This window comes from Nicotiana tabacum, chromosome 11 (assembly GCF_000715075.1).
Source record: "Nicotiana tabacum cultivar K326 chromosome 11, ASM71507v2, whole genome shotgun sequence".
NCBI lineage: Eukaryota > Viridiplantae > Streptophyta > Magnoliopsida > Solanales > Solanaceae > Nicotiana > Nicotiana tabacum.
The window spans coordinates 176,659,131-176,667,842 of record NC_134090.1 but is presented as its reverse complement, the minus strand read 5'-3'; positions in this window follow the sequence as shown (position 1 = coordinate 176,667,842).

Genomic DNA, 8,712 nt, shown 5'->3' with positions numbered 1-8,712 from the left:
TGATCAAGTTCTTCCTAAAACTTCAACAGCTTTTGTTCTAGTTGGGATGCATTTTCCTTGGGGACCAGAGTGTCATGAGTGACCTCTACCCGTTCAGTTGAGTTGTTCGAATCTTCCATTTTTCCTTTGTTTTTGTGTCTGACAGGACTGGGAGGAGGAATAGGTGGAGGACCTCTGGATCTCGTAAAATATGATGACGTTAACAGAGTTCACGAACTAACCTTTGGGGAGGGGAATAAACAAAAGGTAACAAGTTAGTGAGGATCATTAGAAAAATGTTGCAATATTTAAACATGTAGTGCTTGAAATATAAAGTGTGTCCTAATTTTGGGGACCTCGTTGTGCCCGAGGTAGGCCTAGCGACAAGTTTATTTGGAGAACTTAGAATGCTAAATGCCTCATTTCATTGATAAAAGGTAGGCGAATTCCAAGTCGACACTAAAATAACAAGAAATTAAAAGTCATTAATGGCCATTGACCTTATTGCATTTTATAAAGCGGAAATGGAGATTCCTATCTATTTGGTCCCAAAGGGACCTTCCCCAGATTCGGCATCATTGGCTCCATCGAACAGCCTCCCTAGCTCGCGTAGTCCCAACAGCAAGTAGGCTCTGGCCAGATGTCCGCCTTCATTTCCGTCAGTAGTCCGGCAATCTTCGACCCTCTTCAAAAACTTCTTTTCCAACTATACTATACCTCACTCCAGATAGACCAATCTCTTATTGGCGCTGACAGCCATATCCTTCCACTCTTCAATTATTTTTTGATTGGCTTCCTGTATCTCACGGTGCTCGCTTTCGTACTCTTGGATTCTCTTTCATAGATGGTTGTACTTGACCTGTGCCTCAGCCTTTTCATCTATGATCATGTTACCTCAAACAAATCCAGGCTGGCCCAGACCACTATGATTATCCTCCAACCATCCCGAATAATAGGTAACACAACCTGTATAGTATCTATCTAGTTCAATGGTGTCCCTTCCTATGACAATCTTGCAATGCCACGTATGCTGAGCCTGGCACCTATAAGGGCTATCGTCATTCTAGAAGTCAGCCCGGAAGTGAATCCTCTTGTCGACCCTTGGTATAACCTACTTCCTACCCGCTTGTCTCATAACCCGAAGAGGTATGTATGGGTACATTCCTCTTAAGACGATCAGTATTCGAAAAGGTGCGTCCCTGGATCGGATGATGAACTCTTCGGTTGGGAACCACTCGAACATCCATTGTACTTGGTCCTCAGTCAGATTTTCGAAGAGTTCAACCCATTCTCTAGCATTCTTTGGTTGGGCGAACATGTTGGGCATGTAATTCATTCGCTTTGGGTGAGGAAAAGCGATATGATCATCCCAGTCCCTTCGATGGATTTCCTGTCGATACTTACCATTTTGGAGATGTTCCATGAGCCAAAGTTGAAGTAGCAGATTACAACCCTCAAAATGTTTGGCTCCCTATTGGCACCTTTCTAGGGCTCGGTATATCTCTGCAAAGATCATTGGTACGAGGCTGAATAGTTGTCTGTCAATTTCGATTCATTAGAGTTTTAGTGACCATAGCTAGCCTGGTATGGATCCTTGCTTTCTTCATCAGAAACACTATCATCCCCAGGAAATAGAACATGAAGACAAAGACCCTTCAGTGAATATGCCCCAATGGTGTAAGGGCGAACTCATCAGGATTAGTGCAGTAAGATTTGTTGTGACTGTACCTCTCATACAAATAGTCAAAAGGAATGTATGATTCTTTTAAACATGTCAAGTATGGATTCTTCTTTAGACCCATCATTTTGAGAAAACCTCTACCTTTGCGGTTTTCCAACATTAATAAACCTGGAGTTTCTCACGGTATACCAACCAGTACTCCTATTTCCTTGAGTAGGGGTGTTATCTCGATGTCTCCGAAATGGAACATATACCAACCAGTAATCCGCATTTATACTTAGAACATATCTGTTATCGCAGTTCGTTTATTACTTAAACTATTAAAAGAAGTAGAATTGTTCTAACGTAGCTTGCCCAGCAAGTGAAATGTTAGGCGCCATCACGATCTCGACGATGGGAATTCCGAATCGTGACAACCAGCTAGCAAGTGAGAGAAATTTATTTACAGATACTGTGATATATTTATTAATGTGTTATAAACATCAGTTGCAAGTAAATGTTTGTCCAAATTCAATTCATGGACCCAATACGTGATAGGGATGGCAATGAGGCGAGGCGGGGCGGGTTTTGTTTGATGCGGGGCGGGAAGGGTTTACTCTTATGCAGGTGCGGGGCTGGGCGGGTTAAAATAATTTTAAAATTTTTAAAGCGAGGCGGAATAGATTGTAGGTTTAATGCGGGTTCAATACGAGACAATATTTAGTATGCTGAATTGATATTGGTTGCCGAGCACGTACTGTGGCAATAGTTAGTATTTGAGTTCTGTTGTTTAATTTTTCCCTTTGTGAATAATTGTTCACTCTTATTTGTTTGTTCTACTTTTCATTATTTTTTGCAAAAGCAGAACATACATATCCTTTTTAAAATTACCTTGTACAAAATACATATCCTTTTTAAAAATACATATTCGTTGTAATACATATCCTTTGTAGATTTGTTTTTGCTATAATAATATATTATGCATATAGAATTATACATACATAAATATTATAGAATAACTATATGTATAGTTCGATTTTATTGCCGGCACTTTCTCAATTTCTCATGCTTTTCCTGACATGGACAACTAGTTTATTTTGGAAGACTGGCATAATACTCTCTCAATTTTATGTTTATTTGATTCTATTAAACTCTCCATTTTATAAAATAATAAAATATCAAACTGGTTTGTTGTAGAAAATAATTTAAAAAAAATTAAGTGGGGCGAGCGGGGAGGGTTGAAAATTAAAAAAAATAACTATGCGGGGCGGGGGGGGGCGGGTTGAAATTTTTGTGGGTTTTGCCAAACCCGTCTCGCAGCCGCCCTGCACCCGCCCCGCCCCGCCCCATTGCCATCCCTACTAGAAGCCAAGATGTGATGCCACTTAAAAAACGTGCTATGATTTTTCTCGATGAGTCAAATGACAAAAATCCTCTCCCCTCCTCCGGTATTGGGGCGTCTTAACGATAATTGTGGCCTAAAGCCGAACTTTGACGAAAGATTTTAATATTTTTTAAAATATGTACACATTTAATTAAGTCTATTTTTCTAGCTTCAAAGTTATTAAATATTTTGTAATACTTTTTTTCCAATTGGTAACATAGGTAATTAATTTGATAACCACCTACTTTATCAAAAAAAAATTGTTGCTTCTAATACTTGATGCAATACTTGAAATTTCAAAGAGAAACAAAAAAGAATCACAATTTACTTTATTTTTAATTGGTTCTTGATTTTATATTTTTTATTTTTATAAAGGCAGTAAAAACTTCAAGTGGCTCTTGTCTATTCTTGTTTTGGCAGGAAAGGAGCAATTTGTTTTACGCGTTTTAGTATGATGAGAAAGCCAAAAGATAAACAAAGTCAAAATTTGGGTCACTTGTCAAAATAGTAGAAAAAAATCCACTTTCATAAAGCAAGATCTCCAAAAAGTAATTTCTTGTCCAAATTACTATTTTTATTTCCTAAAATAATACTCAATCTTTGAACAACAATAACAACAACCCAGTATAATCTCATTTAGTGGGGTCTGGGGAGGGTAGTGCGTACGCATACCTTACCTTTACCCTAGGGTAGAGAGGCTATTTCCAAATAGACCCCCGGCATCCTTCCCTCCAAGAACTTTCCACCTTGCTCTTGAGCAAACTCTAACTCACAACCTCTTGGTTGGAAGTGGAGGCTGCTTACCATCAGAGCAACCTCTCTTGTCTTAATCTTTGAAATAATCATGAAAACTATTTTTTTCCTCTCTTATAAAAATTGTATTGTTTCACTTAAAGCGCTTAAATTTATTTTAAAAAAATAATTCATAAAAAAAAATAGACAAGAGCCACTTGAAGTTTTTACTGCCTTTATAAAAAAAATTAAAAAAAAGAATCAAGAACCAAATTAAAAATAAAGTAAATTGAGATTCTTTTTTGTTTCTCTTTGAAATTTCAAGTATTGCATCAAGTATTAAAAGCAACAAAAAGATTTTTTTTATAAAGTAGGCGGTTTTCAAATTGATTACCTATATTATCAATTGGAAAAAAAAATATTACAAAAAATTTAATAACGTTGAAGCTAGAAAAATAGACTTAATTAAACATACATACACACACACACACATATATATATATATATATATATATATATATATATATATATATATATATATATATATATATATATATATATATATATATATATATGTCACACCTCCTTTTTGCGCGCCCCGCCCCGAAGGGTAGAATGCGCGAGGGGAGTTTTTCCAATTTAAGTGACAATATTCGAAATGAGATTATTTATTTAATTCAGAGTCGCCACTTGGGAAAGGTTTGGCTTTTGGTGTCCCAAGTCACCGGTTTATCTTGAATCCCAAATCGAGGAAATTTTCGACTTTTCCAAATGAAGTCTGCGAACCAGAAATTCTAAGTAAGGAATTCTGTTGACCCGAGGGAAGGTGTTAGGCACCCTCGAATCCCGTGGTTCTAGCACGGTCGCTTAAATTGTTATAATGGCTAAATATCTGATTTAAATACATGTTATGACTTACGTGCTTTTATTAAGTTTAAACCGCTTTTATCATTATCACTTATTTTTATAGAATTGCAACGTCGTGAAAATGCATCTCGAACCACGTCACAATCAATGCGCCCGTGATCGTCAACACATTTTGACTTCGTTGAGATTTGGATTTGGGTCACATCAATGTGCACCCGAATTTAAGAATATGATTTAATTAAGCCATGCCTAAAGAGTCTAACGCGTTATTATTTTTTGAGAAGGCCATGAGATTCACTAAACGGCCTAGCCTGAATTCTAAATATTATGATTACTTGTTGAGGGCCCCGCAATTTGCATTTTTATTTGGCGAGGCTCATCTCATTATTTTTTAAAGGATAAACCTATAGTGATTATATTTTCTATTAAGTTCGTATCTAAAAATAAAAGAAAATCTCTTAATTATTTACATGCTGAAAACGTAACTTATTAGTTATTAGTTTACGGCTAATGCGATTGGAAAATTGCGATCGAGTTTGTACAAAGAAAAACTGCTTTCATTTTTATATTCTATTATTTACTAATGCTGGAACATGAGAGGGATACACAATAATATCAAAGCCGATTAACTATTCTTCAAGTAATTTAAACTAGCATTATTAGATGAAGACATCATACATATGCAGCCTCATTACTAATTAATTAATCGACTACATTTTTATACAAAGAGAGGAAAATTAATATTCAAACACAGATCCAAACAAAAGAATTCAACAGGAACAGGAGCCTGATTAATATTTCATTTTTCGCTTCAAGTCAAGAGTGTACAAATGTGTACCTGGAAACAGCAGTACAAGAACAAAAGAAGTAGGAGTCAGCGACAGTAATAACGCGGCAACAACAGGTTCAGCAACACCGCAAAACCAGTAACAACCAGTAGAATAACCCAGTAACAGATTGAAAACTCAGCAATGCAAAAGTACAATCGCAGTCAAAGCAGAAGAGAGAAAAGATACGAGATGCAGTAGTTTCTGACTTTTGAATAACACTCGAAGAAAAGCAAACAGAATTGTTCGAGTGAAAGTTCAAATTGTCTTTCTCTTTTACTATCACAAACTCTCTTAAGTATAAAAGTATGTCAACTCTCAAGTGTAAAAAGAATCTGTCAACTCTCTCTAAAAATCCTCTCAATAATATTCAACTCCTTTTCTCTCCCCCCAAAAATCTCTTCAAAATTCTCAAGTCTCCCTTTTTAATGTCAAGAATGACTCTATATATAGCAAGACAAGTCTTCAATTCCCAACCCCAAATTATTCCCCCAATGGCATGTTGTGTCCCCCTATTAAATGTCTTCTTTAAATAAATATCACATTCCCAACCCATTACCATATGTCCCCCATGCCTACATTAAATAAATGCCACATTACCAACCCATTACAATATGTCCCCCATGCCTACATTAAACAAGTGCAAGATTCCTCCCCATTATGTTTTGTCTTGTCCCCCATTATATTAAACAAGTACATCAAAAACCCCACCCCATTATATTTGTCCCCCATGCTTAACATAAAGAATCAAAATAATGTTCAATTACCAAATTACCCCTCCGACCTTATTGCAATTACAAATCTATCCCCGAATGCAATGCAATTTACCAAATTACCCCTCTGCTCTAAACAATCAATTAATCATAACTCAACCAAAATATAGTCAAGATGACCAATTTCTCAACAATCTTCAACAACAATTTACATGAACATGATGAACAACACAAACTCCAAATTAATGGAAATAAATCAACCATATCGGGAACCAATCCTGGTTAATTTAGACCATTAATGGATGAACAAAGAGACAATGATACAAACAACAATATGCATGATTCAAATTAAATCAAGCAAATCACAAACAAACATGAATTCACATTAAATCACTGGATTTAAACATGAACTTCAAACAAAGATGAACATGAATTAAATCTGTTTTTAAGCGACAAACATGACGGATTCTAACGATTCAAACAACATTAACATTTTCTGGAAAATTTATAACAACATGAAACAAATTGAAGAAATAATTAATTAAATTTCAATTTGAATCTAACAAGCATTAAACTAACAAATATTCATTTAAAACAACAATACGAACATGAAATAAACATGAAAAACAATTAATTAATCTTTCATTTGGAATCTGAAAAATTAATTTAACAAACAACACATGAACATGAACTAAAAATTAATTCAAACGATAAACAAAACAAATATTTGCCGATTTTAGATCCGAAAATATCAAAACAAAATACGGACAAAAATAAAACTCAAAAATCTACTAACCGGAGATGAGCAACGATGAATTCGATCGTATGGACTGTTTCGATGAACCTCAAACATGGGAATAAATTTGTCCGGACTCAACGGCGAACTCAACGACGAACTCACCTTTCTTATAAACTTGAACGAACTCAAAACTACGCTCGACGACCTCGACTAAAACTCGACCGAACGAAAAGGTGGCAGCAGCTCGTCTGAAGATACAGCAGCTGGAAGTGCTTGGTTTGTTCACGCGAAGAAGATGAGGGCAGCAACAATAGCGTGAAGACAGCTTGGCCATGGTGATGCCCAAGCTCGAAGAGAACGAAACAGCAACGGAGGTCATTTGGCCATGGAAACGAACGGTCGACGAAGTCTGTTTGGAGGTGAAGAAGCAGCAGCTGGGGGGGACTGGACGTCGAGCAACAACAGTCATGGTGGGGTGTTCTTGGAGTTTGGAGAATAAGAAGCCAAAATGGGGGCGGATGGTTTAGGTCCCTTTTTTAGGGTTTTTGTTCTTTCTTTTTTTTTTCTTTTTTTTTTGTGTCTTTGAAATGCAAGATAGGGGTATTGGCTTATAGATTGGGTTAATGGGGCGGACCGGGTCGACCCATGTTGAGATGGACTGGGTCATGGAGAAGGTTGGACAAATGTTTGGGCCTGGGGTTGAATTTTGAAGAAGTGGCCCAATCCGATTTTTCTTTGTATTTTTGTTCTCTTTTCTTCTTTTATTTTCTAAAACTAAATTATAAAAATACTTAAATTATTATTAAGAACTAAATTAAATTATAAAAGCGCAAATTAACTCCCAATAACAATTAACGCACAATTAAGTAATAATTAAGCATAAAATTGTTCATTTGGACATTAAATGCTAAAAATGCAAAAGATGCCTTTTTTGTAATTTTTAAATTTTGTAAAACTAATTTAATTACTAACAATTGTAGAATGAAATCCTACATGCAAAATGCGACATATTTTTATATTTTTTATTAATTTAACAAATAAGCAAACACAAACAAATACAAATAATTATCCAAAAATATCACAAAAATACTCAAAATTGCACACCAAGGAAAATTATTTTATTTTGCATTTTCTGGGAGTATTTCTCATATAGGGCAAAAATCACGTGCTTACAGCTGCCCCTCTTTGCCCGAAGACACGAAGGGTTTTCGCGCAAAGATAAAGTGAGCGATTTTTGCCTATCCGAGTACTCCGTGTGAAGCATTTTTTTGAAAAAGATTTAACCGAACCTCTGCTTCAAAGGTTTCCTACATATCCCTGGCTAAAGGGGAATCAGGTTAATGTAGTTCGGGAAGTTTTGGTAGCTGGGACTACCATGGGATTGCAATGCTTGCTGTTACTGCTGTTGCTGTTGTCACCGCTGCTTTACTGACCGCCTTATTACAACCAAAGAAAAATTGAAACTGAACTAAACACTTATATGCATGTCAACTGCTAGTTACAAGATTCCTATCTATGATTCTTTTGCGACTTGATCTTGGGTCTTAGCTGATTCTGCTTGTAGACTCCGATCTGAATCTTGATGCTTGCAAGTTGTAGGCGCCTATTTATTTCTGCGATACTGAATAGGACGGGGTTGGTAGAACTCGGGACCTTGATCAAATCTTGGAGCGATCCGCCTTCCATTTTCTCCGGTGTCTTGGGACATCTTTTTTCTTTTTCTTCTTAGATTCTGAGTTGAGACTCATCTTGTGAGTCGTTTCGATCCGTGTGGCTCGAGGTTAGACCTGCGGGAAAAACAAATGAACGAA